This window comes from Salvelinus sp. IW2-2015, unplaced genomic scaffold, assembly GCF_002910315.2.
Source record: "Salvelinus sp. IW2-2015 unplaced genomic scaffold, ASM291031v2 Un_scaffold2594, whole genome shotgun sequence".
In the NCBI taxonomy this organism is placed as follows: domain Eukaryota; kingdom Metazoa; phylum Chordata; class Actinopteri; order Salmoniformes; family Salmonidae; genus Salvelinus; species Salvelinus sp. IW2-2015.
In genome coordinates this window covers 61,987-75,184 of record NW_019943902.1, presented here as the reverse complement: position 1 = coordinate 75,184, position 13,198 = coordinate 61,987, and the positions used below count along the sequence as shown (strand labels likewise).

The following is a 13,198-nucleotide window of genomic DNA, read 5'->3' as shown; positions in this document are numbered from 1 at the left end:
CTAGCCAGCTAGCTAAAATTGACCCTTTCCTAAATTAGCCATGGATGAAGATAGGGATTTTTGACTTGTGGCTTTAACGTAATTCTCCGACTGGCCAATGATTGTAATGGCGATTCTGATCCAACCATTAATTAATACTTTGTTGTGCCCCTGGTCTGAGAGGATGGAAGTTCAATATGTAGCTAGAGGTAGAACGCTAATGTTAATAACTAGCTAACGTTGCCGATGAATGGAAGTTAGGCTAGCGAGCGAGCATTTTATCCAGGTAGCCTAGGACAACAAAAAATAAAGTGTGTACTGTATGACAGAGTGATAGACCGTTTCGGCATTGGCGTTTCTCTACAATTAGGTGAGTCAACATGTTTTTCTACTTTGCGTCTAACGCGCACGCACACACACACGCACACAGAAATCAGAAACATGGACAGCCACATCATATTTAGCTTACGTTTTTGGACTGAATTGTTTTTGGTATCTTTTGGTTGAGGTGATTTGATGATGCTTCTTTGCGACTTGCAGTGGTTTTAACTCAATATAGTTGTTTAGTGGTCCTAAAATGTCGGAAAGATTAACTTGCTTGACCATGCTATAGGTCATGTAACTGTCTGTTACTGTACATGCAATATGCTTTGTGGACTTCACTGGACAGAGGCTGCTATCCGGTTTTGTGATAAAACAAAGGTGTGGTTGAATTTATTCTGCCACTGTGCCTTCTTATCTTCTCAGCCTTTAAGCCTATATATGATGGTCACAAGGAATGTGAATTAACAGGTTATAGAGCAAACAACGCAATTATCACAACACATAGGTGTAATATGGTTTTCTTTGGGGGGGGGGGGCTCCTGCTGGCGGTGTGGTCCAGGACAACAACCTCAGAAAGACAAAGTAGCTGATCGTGGACTACAGGAAACGGAGGGCCGAGCACGCCCCATTCACATCGATGGTGCTGTAGTGGAGTGGGTCGAGAGCTTCATGTTCCTCTGTGTCCAGATCACTAAGGATCTATCATGGTCCACACACACCAACACAGTTGTGAAGAGGGCACGACAATGCCTCTTCCGCTCATTGAGGCTTAAAAGATTTGACAGGGGCCCTCAGATCCTCAAAAAGTTCTACAGCTGCACCATTGAGAGCATCTTGACTGGCTGCATCACCGCTTGGTATGGCAACTGCTTGGCATCCGACCGCAAGACGCTAGAGTGGGTAGGGCGTACGGCCCAGTACATAAGCTCCCTGCCTTCCAGGACCTCTATACCAGGCGGTGTCAGAGGAAGGCTCTAAAAATTGTCAAAGACTACAGGCACCCAAGTCATAGACTGTTTTCTCTGCTACCGCACGGCAAGTCTGGAACCAACTGGACCCTGAACAGATTCTACCCCTAAGCCATAACACTGCTAAATTGTTAGCTAAATAGTTAAAGTTGCACTATGCAAACATTGCTCCATGGTTTCCAGGTTGCTAAAATTCGAATAGTTTGCCTGTTTTCAGTTTATGTGACAGAACAAGCATGTATAATGTAGAGAATCATTGTACCATCTAAACCGCTGTGAAATATATTTTCCATAACCCCAAATATTGTTTTTCAGCTGTTTGAAGCTCGTGTACAAAACCAAAAGTAAGAGATACAAAAATTAAACTTAAAAAGAGGAAGCATAAAAATAGGGCACATAAAACAGATCTWCCGCWTCCTAGAGTTGCTTTCAATGAGGACGACAGATCTATAACTCATRTTTCTATGTGATTTTTTGGGGGTCKCCCATAAGTTAGGCTACATATTGCTGTTAACCAAATAGCTAACCTGGACTATCTGCATTGACCCTTTTTGCACTGACTTTGTTTTACTCATCACATACCGCTGCTGCTACTGTGTATTATTTGTCACTTTATTACTAGTTATATGTACATATCTAATCTATCTCAGTTATCTCCTACCCCTGCACATCAACTCTGGTACCGCGTGTATATAGCCAAGTTATCGTTACTYACRGTGTATTTATTATTACATGGTTTATTATTATTACATGGTTTATTCTTCTTTTACTTTCTACTATTTCTCTATTTTCTTTCTCTCTGCATTGTTGGGAAAGGCCCATAAGTAACCATTTCACTGTTAGTCTACACCTGTTATTTACTAAGCATGTGAGGAATAAAATGTGATTGATTTGATGTCTCTTCGGTGCATAGCATTCTCTATACAGGGGCACAAATTTCAAAAGTGAATCATTGTTCCCAGAGGTCAGACAGGTAGACAGAAAGGTTTATACAAACCATCACTGTTGCAAATAAAATACGAGGCTAGAAGAGGAACTAATGTGTTAATAAATGCAGAGATAAAAGTCTCAGAGGTACAGTGGCTTGCGAAGGTATTCACCCTCCTTGGCATTTTTCCTATTTTGTTGCCTTACAACCTAGAATTAAAATAGGTTTTTGGGGGGTTTGTATMATTTGATTTACACAACATGCCTACCACTTTGAAGATACAAAATATTTTTTCTTGTGAAACATACAAGAAATAAGACAAAAAAACTGAAAACTTGAGCGTGCATAACTATTCACCCCCCAATGTCAAAACTTTGTAGAGCCACATTTTGCAGCAATTACTGCTGCAAGTCTCTTGGGGTATGTCTCTATAAGCTTTGCACATGTGCCCATTCTTCAAGGCAAAACTGCCTCAGCTCCTTCAAGTTTTCTGTACACCAGCGGAACCCATCTATCTTTCAGTCATACCACAGATTCTCAATTGGATTGAGGTCTGGGCTTTGACTAGGCCATTCCAAGAACATTCCATTTAAATGTTTCCCCTTAAACCACTCGCGTGTTGCTTTAGCAGTATGCTTAGGGTCATTGTYCTGCTGGAAGGTGAACCTCTGTCCCAGTCTCAAATCTCTGGAAGACTGAAACAGGTTTCTCTCAAGAATTTCCCTGTATTTAGCACCATCCATCATTCCTTCAATTCTGACCAGTTTCCCAGTCCCTGCCGATGAAAAACATCYCAACAGCATGATGCTGCCACCACCATGCTTCACTGTGGGGATGGTGTTCTCAGGGTGATGAGAGGTGTTGGGTTTGCGCCAGACATAGCGTTTTCCTTTCCTTGAATTTTAGTCTCATCTGACCAGAGCACTTTCTTCCATATGTTTCGGGAGTCTCCCACATGCCTTTTAGTGAACACCAAACGTGTTTGCTTATTTCCATAAAGCCCAGCTCTGTGGAGTGTGGTAAACTGTGGGGTGTTGGGTTGAGCGTGCAGAGATTGACACAGAGACTTTAGTCCGAAAACAACTGTACTTAAGACAGAACATAAATATATCAAAGAAATAACTTGCTCGGTCTTCCTTCTCTCTCTTAACTGATGTCCGTCTCTCTCCCTTCTCTCCCGCGGTGTGCCATCGTGCTCCTTTTATTTAGCCTCCACGGCTGGTTGGCACTTTCCTCTAATTACCTCCACTTAGCTGTCCATGTCGGGGTGCCCAGCTCCCGTATTCCCAGCAGAGAGAGCCAACGTCGCCTCACGTACCTCCCCTCTATTACCATCCCCCAGGGTAGACCTCCTGGGATACCACAGGAGTGTACGGCTTAAAGTTGTCCTATGAACAGATACTCCAATCGTTATCTTTGGTATCTTCGTTTCCTCTCTGATTAATGCTCTCCTTGCACGGTCCGTGAGTTTTGGTGGGCGGCCCTCTCTTGGCAGGTTTGTTGTGGTGCCATATTCTTTCAATTTTTTAATRATGGATTTAATGGTGCTCTGTGGGATGTTCAAAGTTTCGGATATTTGTTTATAACCCAACCTTGATCGGTGATTCTCCACAACTGTGTCCCTGACCTGTTTGGAGAGCTCCTTGGTCTTCATGGTATTGCTTGCTTGGTGGTGTCCCTTGCTTAGTGGTGTTTCAGACTCTGGGGCCTTTCAGAACATGTGTATATATACTGAGATCATGTGGACGATCATGTGACACTTAGTTGCACACAGGTGAACTTTATTTAAATAATTATGTGACTTCTGAAGGTAATTGGTTGCACCAGATCTTATTTAGGGGCTTCATAGCAAAGGGGGTGAATACATATGCACGCACCACTTTTCCGTTTTTAATTTCTTCGAATTTTTTGAAATAACTGATTTTTTCATTTCACTTCGCCAATTTTGACTATTTTGTGTATGTCCATACATGAAGTCCAAATAAAAATCTATTTAAATTACAGGTTGAAATGCAACAAAATAGGAAAAACGCAAAGGGGATGAATATTTCCTTAATTTTGTGGCTAGAGTCAAATACTTTCTGTGGCACACACTACTGGTCAACATGAGTTACCAAAATGATTCTGCACAAGGTCGCAGCAATGGAGAATTGAGTGTGTGCGCGTTCACACGAAGGGCAGGGGGAATTCTGGCAGGGGGAGATTTTTGGCACAACACCTGTTGCATGTTGTGTTTTGCTGCTAGCCCAGGGCATTGGAATACATGTGTGAATCCTTAGCCCAGAGTAAAGCTTAGCCCAGGGTTAACAAATGCTGTGTGACACAGATAAGCTAGGCCAGGGCCAGTCTTCCCTGGGCTAAGAACAACGCAGTGTGAAAAGGCCTTTTATTGTTTCACATCTGAGACGTTGAATATTGTGTGGTGTATTGCAAGCTGGTCTCAACAAAGTAATCAGTATAGGCTGGCTCCCGCAGGGTTCTTGGTTAAAAAGTAGTGTATAATTGTGCAGAGCCGTGGTTGAGTGGGTTGCATCCCAAATCATCCGCTAGAGACCAGGGTTCAGTCCCGTGTCTACCTTATCCACTGTTTCTCCATCTTGCCTGGATTTTCATTAAAAGTGTTAAAATACCTTTCATTTAAATAAAAAATGTAAACGTAGTGCACTAGAGAGAATATGGTGACATTTGTGATGCAACCCAGAGTCTTTAACATCATAATGCTTGTCATTGTAATTAGGCTAATATTGTAGCAACAATGCTACTGCTATGTATGTCACTATCACAATCAGAGTGCAGACTTGAGGTATCATCTAACAATGATTTTCATACTAATACAACCGTAAATACTTATTTCCTCAACGTTTGTGAACCTTGTAAAAAGCAATCAATGATGGTCCATCTCCACTCCCTCTCATGGTGCACAGACAGACGACTGGTACTTCTACTAAAAAGCTGCCCAAGGCTATTGCCACCCACAGCTGTGTGTGTGTGTGTGTGTGTGTGTGTGTGTGTGTGTGTGTGTGTGTGTGTGTGTGTGTGTGTGTGTGTGTGTGTGTGTGTGTGTGTGTGTGTGTGTGTGTGTGTGTGTGTGTGTGTGTGTGTGTGTGTGTGTGTGTGTGTGTGTCCTTGAGGGTGTTGCATGGGCTGGGTGCCTTGAGTACAACCAGCAGATAATGCTCATGCATATGACTGTTAAAGAAAGTACATGTACAGGAGGACGGACAATATCGGATTTGTCCTTGTGTAATTGTATTCTTTCTTCTTTTAAATGCCAAGAATATTAAATTGAATATGTTTGATGCTGTTGTGTTTGTGTGTGTGTGTGTGTGTGTGTGTGTGTGTGTGTGTGTGTGTGTGTGTGTGTGTGTGTGTGTGTGTGTGTGTGTGTGTGTGTGTGTGTGTGTGTGTGTGTGTGTGTGTGTGTGTGTGTGTGTGTGTGTGTGTGTGTGTGTGTGTGTGTGGTGTGTGTGTGTGTGCGTGCGTGCGTGCGTGTTAGCGCACTTGGTAATTCATTCTCAGCATCTGTGAATGAAAGCATGGCTCCCCAGTTTCCTTCAGCAGCTGCCACTGTTGAGGCATTACACAAGCAGGGAAGTGGGAGGCAGGCAGGCAGGCGGTGGTAATGGGGGGAAGCTGCTATAGCTGCCTAACAATAAACTCACACCTCCTCAATCTATAAACAGGAACAGGCTCGAGGCATCTGCTCTAGAACAAGATTTCGCTTAAATCGAGAGACATTTAGTCATATGGTGTTTTGCGGATAATATACAATGTGTCTGCAAGTATCACAGTTTATTGTTGAAATACAAGGCTGTTTGTGCAAATAGCGCATTAAATTAATGGACGTTTACTTTTTTCTGTTTTATATTATATGAATATATAAGATATAAAAAGATAGAAAAATATATGGATGATGTTTTGTAAAACACCAAGAGAAGTAGTAACACTGTTGCATGGCAATAACGTTTTCTGGTTCTGATTCATAGGTCTGGTCAGTGTGATGCTGAACATATGATAACGGATGATACTTATTACAGTATGTGTAGCCCATCAATCATATAGATTTTATATTTTGAAATTGCAGTGCAACCTTAAAAGCCGCAATTATGTATGGCGATCCAAGTGCTCATTACGCATAATGACACTTAGGGAAATAAACTAAACACCTGTAGGCGATTAGATTTCCAACTTTGCAATGAATCTGCAAATTAGATCATTCACAAATGTTCACATTTAAGTTCGAATGGCACGCCTGGGAGAGTGTCAATTACGCACAGTTTCGATCCATTTTGCCCCAAATGGTTGAATGCCTTCTTGTGTTAATTAAGAAAGTAGGCTAGCTAGAACATGTCTTCAAGGTCATGGCTCATATACAGTTGGTTAGATACCGTATGGGGGAAACGTATGCTGCAAAGGTACAGACACTTGCGTGCTCATAAGAATTGCCCTGCACGGTGGGGAATCCTGCGAAAGTCGAGAAGTACGGCAATTGGTCCGCTATATACAGTATCTCTCTATATTCTGCCGGAAAATCTGGTGTGAAGGTGAAGAGAGGCATCTGGCGCGTGGGAGGCATCGATTATATAACTTCTGATCACGAGCCGGTTCTTGGAAAAACCGGTGCCTGACTGCCTTAATGAACAGCTCCAACTCAATAGTCAAGTTCAACTTTTGCCATGGGAACGTAGCCAAGCAAACGGAGGATAGCGCATCCTTCCCGAATATAAATATGACTGATGGGGCGATTTCAAGCCAACGACTTGTGAGATATGTTGATAGACGTGGAAAACAACTGTTGAGGAGAAGCCGAGTATGAGGATGTATTTTCCTAACGTGGACTACAGGCATTTTGGTATAGTTTGCTGCATCATAGGCATATGGGCAGTGCGCAAGAGGAGAGAGGAAGGTTAATTCGGGGTGCTGGTGGCAATTGATGCCCAAGTGCTTCTATGGGAACCACCTGTAACTTTTACAAAATGGATACCTGTCGTTTTTATCGATGTGAAACAAACGTTTTAGAAGAGCGTGATAACTTTTTAGGGGGCTAACAATAAGTTGGAATTTAGCCTAAAATATTAACTATTTCTGATATTAAACGTTTGCATCATTTATGAAAGTCAATCTAGAGAAAACAAATCTAGGTCATCGAAAAAGAGCTACTAAGTTTATTTTATATAAGATTTTTCCCTCCCTGGGTTGAAGAAATCTCGTTGGCTCATATGGGACTGAGGCACTCGCGTTGCCTGCTCCTACGGAGAAAAATGGCGGAGCCGGACAATTCTGAGGTATGTCAGTTCGCTGGTAAATGATCCAAGGAGTGACATGCTGGTCAAAATCTTTCGTTATATTGATATAATCGATAATAATCAATTACTGATGGTTCTGTTAATTAATGTTTTAGTGTCTTTGTCAGTTTGAAGTAATCAATATTGTGTCGACTACTGGTGTCTGTAAAAAGCAATGCAGACACATGCAACGTTAGTTGTTTTTGTAAATTGTTATGCATATGTCCCGTTAAAATATACATTTGCAAAGAAATGCAATGCAGAAATGATCTGTAGTGGTTAGCGTGTGCGCTGTCCTTGGTGCTGATTTCACTATCCGTTCGGCACAATCTGTCGCATGGACTCCTGCTGCTCTGAAAACGGGTAGATGCGTAACATTATGTAATCTAGCCTACCAAGTGACCTCTAATGCGTTCTAAGTGCTCACTGTATTTGTAAATAACACATTTAGCCATGTAATGCTATAACAATGGTTTTGAATCAAAGTGCACTGTATTGAAAGCGATTTGTTACTGCAAACAGATCCAGTCCTGTTGCCTTCTCTGATAATGTTCAAGTGCCCTCTCTTCAAATACACCTCCACTCACTTTGTCTGTCCCTAATTCTTAATCTCTCCCTCGTTTCCCTTCCTCCCCCTCTCTCTCTCTCTCTATATATATATATCTCTCCCTCCCTCCTCCTTTCATCTCTCACTCTCCCATCTCTCTTTCCTCCCCACATTGTCTATCTTTTATTTCTGTCTCTTTATTTGCTCTATCCCTACCCTCCTCTCTATCTTCATATCCCTATTTCTCTCTCCTCACCCCCTCCTCTCTCTTAGCGGCAGCGTACCATCACTACCCCCAGTCGCAGTCCTTTCAGCCTGCCTCCTTGCCCAAACCTGTGCTACTGTCCACCATGTGCCACACCCTCCACATACGCCCCATGTAGCGGCCCTGCCCACCTGCCCCGGGCGTGGCAAGATGGCAAAGCTGCTCAACCCGGAGGAAATGACATCACAGGACACTACTTGACTCCTACGCCCACTTTGGCATCCATGAGGTAGTAGGGACTCATCCATGAAATAGGTAGGTGGGTAGGAGACCACCCATCAGATAGGTAGGTAGGGGACTCATACATGAGGTAGGTAGGGGACTCACCATGAGGTAGGTAGGTAGGCAGATAGTTAGGTAGGTAGGTAGGTAGGTAGGAGACCATCCATCAGATAGGTAGCAGGAGACTCTCCACAGGTAGGTAGGTAGGTAGGTACTCATCCTGAGGTAGGTAGGAGACTCATCCACGAGGTAGGTAATAGTAGGTAGGCATCTCCATGAGGTAGGTAGGAGACTATACGAGGTAGGTAGGTAGGATACTCATCATGAGGTAGGTAGGAGACCATCCACGAGGTAGGTAGGTAGGTAGGATACTCATCCATGAGGTAGGTAGGAGACCCATCCATGAGGTAGATATAGTGCCTTCAGAAAGTATTCACAACCCTTTACTTTTCCAATTTTTGTTGTGTTACAAAGTGGGATTAAAATGGATTTAATTGTTGTTTTTTTTGTCAACAATCCACATACTCTGTAATGTGAAACTGGAAGACATTTTTAAAATTTGTTTTAAGCAAACAACAAGTGATACAAATAAATTACTAATATATCTTGATTAGATAAGTATACAACCCCTAAGTCAATACATGTTAGAATCACCTTTGTCAGTAATTACAGCTGTGAGTCATTCTGGGCAAGTCTCTAAGAGCTTTGCACACTTGGATTGTACAATATTTGCACATTATTTCTTAAAAAATTCTCAAGCTCTGTCAAGTTGGTTGTGATCATTGCTAGACAGCCATTTTCAAGTTTTGCCATAGATTTTCAACCGATATAAGTCAAACTGTAACTAGGCAACTCAGGAACACTTCAGTGTCGTCTTGGTAAGCAACTCCAGTGTATATTTGGCCTTGTGTTTTTTAGTTATTTTTCTGCTGAAAGGTGAATTTGACTCCCAATGTCCTGTGGAAAGCAGACTGAACCCATTTTCCTCTAGGATTTTGCCTGTGCTTAGCTCTATTTTGTTTTTTTTATCATTTAAAACATAAAAAATACTCTCTTCCTTGCCAATGACAAAAACATACCATAACATGATGCAGCCACACCATGCTTAAAATATAAAAGAGTGGTAGTTAGTGATGGATTTGCCCCAAACATAACACTTTGTATTCAGAACATAAAGTTAATTTCTTTGAAACATTTTTTTTGCAGTTTACTTAGTGCCTTATTGCAAACAGGATTCATGTTTTGGAATATTTTTATTGTGTACAGGCTTCCTTCGTTTCACTCGGTAATCAGTTAGTATTGTGGAGTAACTACAATGTTGTTGATCCATCCTCAGTTTTCTCCTCTAACATGCATTAAACTATGTAACTGTTTTAAGTCACTATTGGCCTCATGGTGAAATCCTGAGCGTTTTCCTTCCTCTCCGGCAACTGAGTTAGGAAGGACGCCTGTATCATTGTAGTGACTGGGTGTATTGATACACCATCCAAAGCATAATTAATAACTTCACCATGCTCATCTTTGGAGGCATTGGAAAACCTCCCTGGTCTTTGTGGTTGAATCTGTGTTGTAAATTCACTGCTCGACTGAGGGATCTTACAGATAATTGTATGTGTGGGGTTCAGAGATGAGGTAGTCGTTCAAAAATCATGTTAAACACTATTATTGCACACAGAGTGAGTCCATGCAATTAATACGTACATTAATATTGACTTGTTAAGCAAATTTGTACTCCTGAATTTATTTAGGCTTTCCATAACAAAAGGGGTTGAATACTTATGTGCTCAAGACATTTCAACTTTTCATTTGTTATTAATTTGTACAAATTCTTAAAAATGTAATTCCACGTTGACATTATACGCTATTGTGTGTGGGCCAGTGACCAAAAAAAGGCTGTAACACAACAGAATGTGGAAAAAGTCAAGTGGTGTGAATATTTCTGGAGGCACTGTAGGTAGGAGACGAATGGATGTTCTTACTATCCTGCCTGTTGGGATGTTTTGTTACACTGTTGCCTCTGCTTGCTCTCTGGGGGGTTTAGGCTTTACACGTTTTCAGATGTAGCTGCCAGCAAATTGAATTGATGGATGACAAGCAGACGTACAGACGGACTGACTGAACAACTAGGAACTGACTAATGGACTGACTGGTTGACGCCTGCCTGCCTGCTTGACTGACTAATGGACTGACTGGTTGACTGCCTGCCTGCCTGCTTGACTGGACTAATGGACTGACTGGTTGACTGCCTGCCTGCTTAAACTGACTGACTATCACGGGACTGACATCCTGGTACCTGCATGGATAAGGAAAGAGGACGAGGCATTGAAGTGTCAGACTCATATCCAGATAATGAATCTATGAAGTGTCAGACTCATACCCCAGATAATGATCTATTGAAGTGTCAGACTCATACCCCAGATAATGATCCATTGAAGTGTCAGACTCATACCCCAGATAATGATCTATGAAGTGTCAGACTCATACCCCAGATAATGATCATTGAAGTGTCAGACTCATACCCCAGATAATGATCTATTGAAGTGTCAGACTCATACCCCAGATAATGATCTATTGAAGTGTCAGACTCATACCCCAGATAATGATCTATTGAAGTGTCAGACTCATACCCCAGATAATGATCCATTGAAGTGTCAGACTCATACCCCAGATAATGATCTATTGAAGTGTCAGACTCATACCCCAGATAATGATCCATTGAAGTGTCAGACTCATACCCCAGAATGATCTATTGAAGTGTCAGACTCATACCCCAGATAATGATCTATTGAAGTGTCAGACTCATACCCCAGATAATGATCCATTGAAGTGTCAGACTCATACCCAGATATGATCTATTGAAGTGTCAGACTCATACCCCAGAATGATCTATTGAAGTGTCAGACCATACCCAGATAATGATCCATTGAAGTGTCAGACTCATACCCCAAATGCTCTAGGTAACCTTAAAGAGAATGGGAACAACAAAAAATTTGTTCTATCGAGGTCCTTATTTAGCATGTGGGTCAGGTTACAGCTGAATGCCAAGCGGGACCCAAGAACAGAACTGCCCCTGATAAAATGTGTGAGTGTGTGTGCGTGTGCAGATAGATGGGTATCAGATAATCCCAGCAGGGTTTCGTATAGACCTACCTCTATTTAAAGAGCCTGTGCCAGCGATGCGGCCTAAATACTGCCTCTGTCACTATGATCGTTTTCTATGATTAGAAATCCAGAAGCTGTCATTTCTACATGTTTAAGAGGACATGCACTACGTCCCAAATGGCACCATATTCACTATGTAGGGCACTTCTTTCAACCAGGGCCCATAGGGATCTGGTGGAAAGTAGTACGCTATACAGTATGGTGACATTTGGGACACACACATGTCCTGTACCTCCCACTTCTGAATTGTTCAGTGTAGCATATTCATTAMGTACTGTATGAGGACATTCATATACACATTTTCCACACTCTGTTGAATCTCTCTTAGCCTGATATTAACCCAATGAGTCCCACCGTATTGCCAGGGCGTTTTGGACATCTCAGCCCTTTTTTAACATAGTGTGTTTGAGTTACAGACTTCTGGGTTGTACCATTGTATTTGTTAATTTCTTCTGCACCCATAGACACCATTAGTCTGTGTGATTAATGGGGGCTGCACTAAAGCGGTGTTTTTGAGACAAGGGCGGATCCCGAAGGTGTCTGGGGCTGGGTCTTTTATACAACAATGTCCGAATGGTTTGAGCTACAAACTATTAAAGCTATCTATGAAAAACCACTTTGCTCTATGAAGCACACAATCCACACAAGAGTGATTAGAAGGCAAGGGGTTCTTCTACATAGAAGATCATAGGAAATCCCAGGACATACTGTCTATAATACTGTAATAAGCTCACATAGTTGATGTCACAAACTCCAAACACCTAGCAGTTGTCACTGTCTWGTTGGATATACATTTTACACAGACCTTAGTTTTAAAATTGACATTTGTCAATAAAACTCATGAATGCAACTGTTTAATAAGTCAAATTGTGTTTTGTGTTCTACTTGTAGCCCTGGTTGTCCTGAAAATAAAATGATAAAACACTTAAATGTGAGGGCTGGACATGCAGATAACTGAAAGTCAGATGAATGAAAAGCCGATCTTTGCTGGGATCTCGAGACTGATAGGGTTAAGTCTTTTTGAGCTTGACGTCCTCTGTGTATCATGGTATCATGTTTTCCTGACCCCATGACCTGACCAGGTAAAACTCCTGGACCTAGTCATTGTCACGGAGCTACAAAGTCTTGCACATTCTGGAAATCCTAACTTCCACRTAAGTAAAATATTCACTTAGTCTCCCATTGACACCAATGCATGACTAAAGGCTGGATATTCCGCGATACTTCTGCGATAAGGATTGAATCCAGCTCTAAGTGAATATTCGACTTAATAAATAAAAGTTAGGATTCAGCTCTCTGTGAGATTCCCAATCCCATCAACAATCCCATCTTGTTCCCTGTTGGACAGGAGATGCTGAAGGATGAAGTACGGACCCTGACCTATAGGAATGCCATGTACCACAACAAGCACATGTTCAAGGACAAGATAGTTCTRGACGTGGGCAGTGGGACAGGCATCCTGTCCATGTTCGCTGCCAACGCAGGCGCCAGGCACGTGTACGGGGTGAGTCCTTGTCC

At 42.1% G+C, this 13,198-nt stretch overlaps 1 pseudogene; it reads left to right on the top strand.

Annotated features, from left to right (window-relative positions):
- The first annotated feature begins 6,601 nt into the window (after positions 1-6,601).
- The window catches only part of LOC112074342 (protein arginine N-methyltransferase 8-B-like), a 27,340-nt pseudogene continuing 20,743 nt past the window's right edge, over positions 6,602-13,198 (top strand).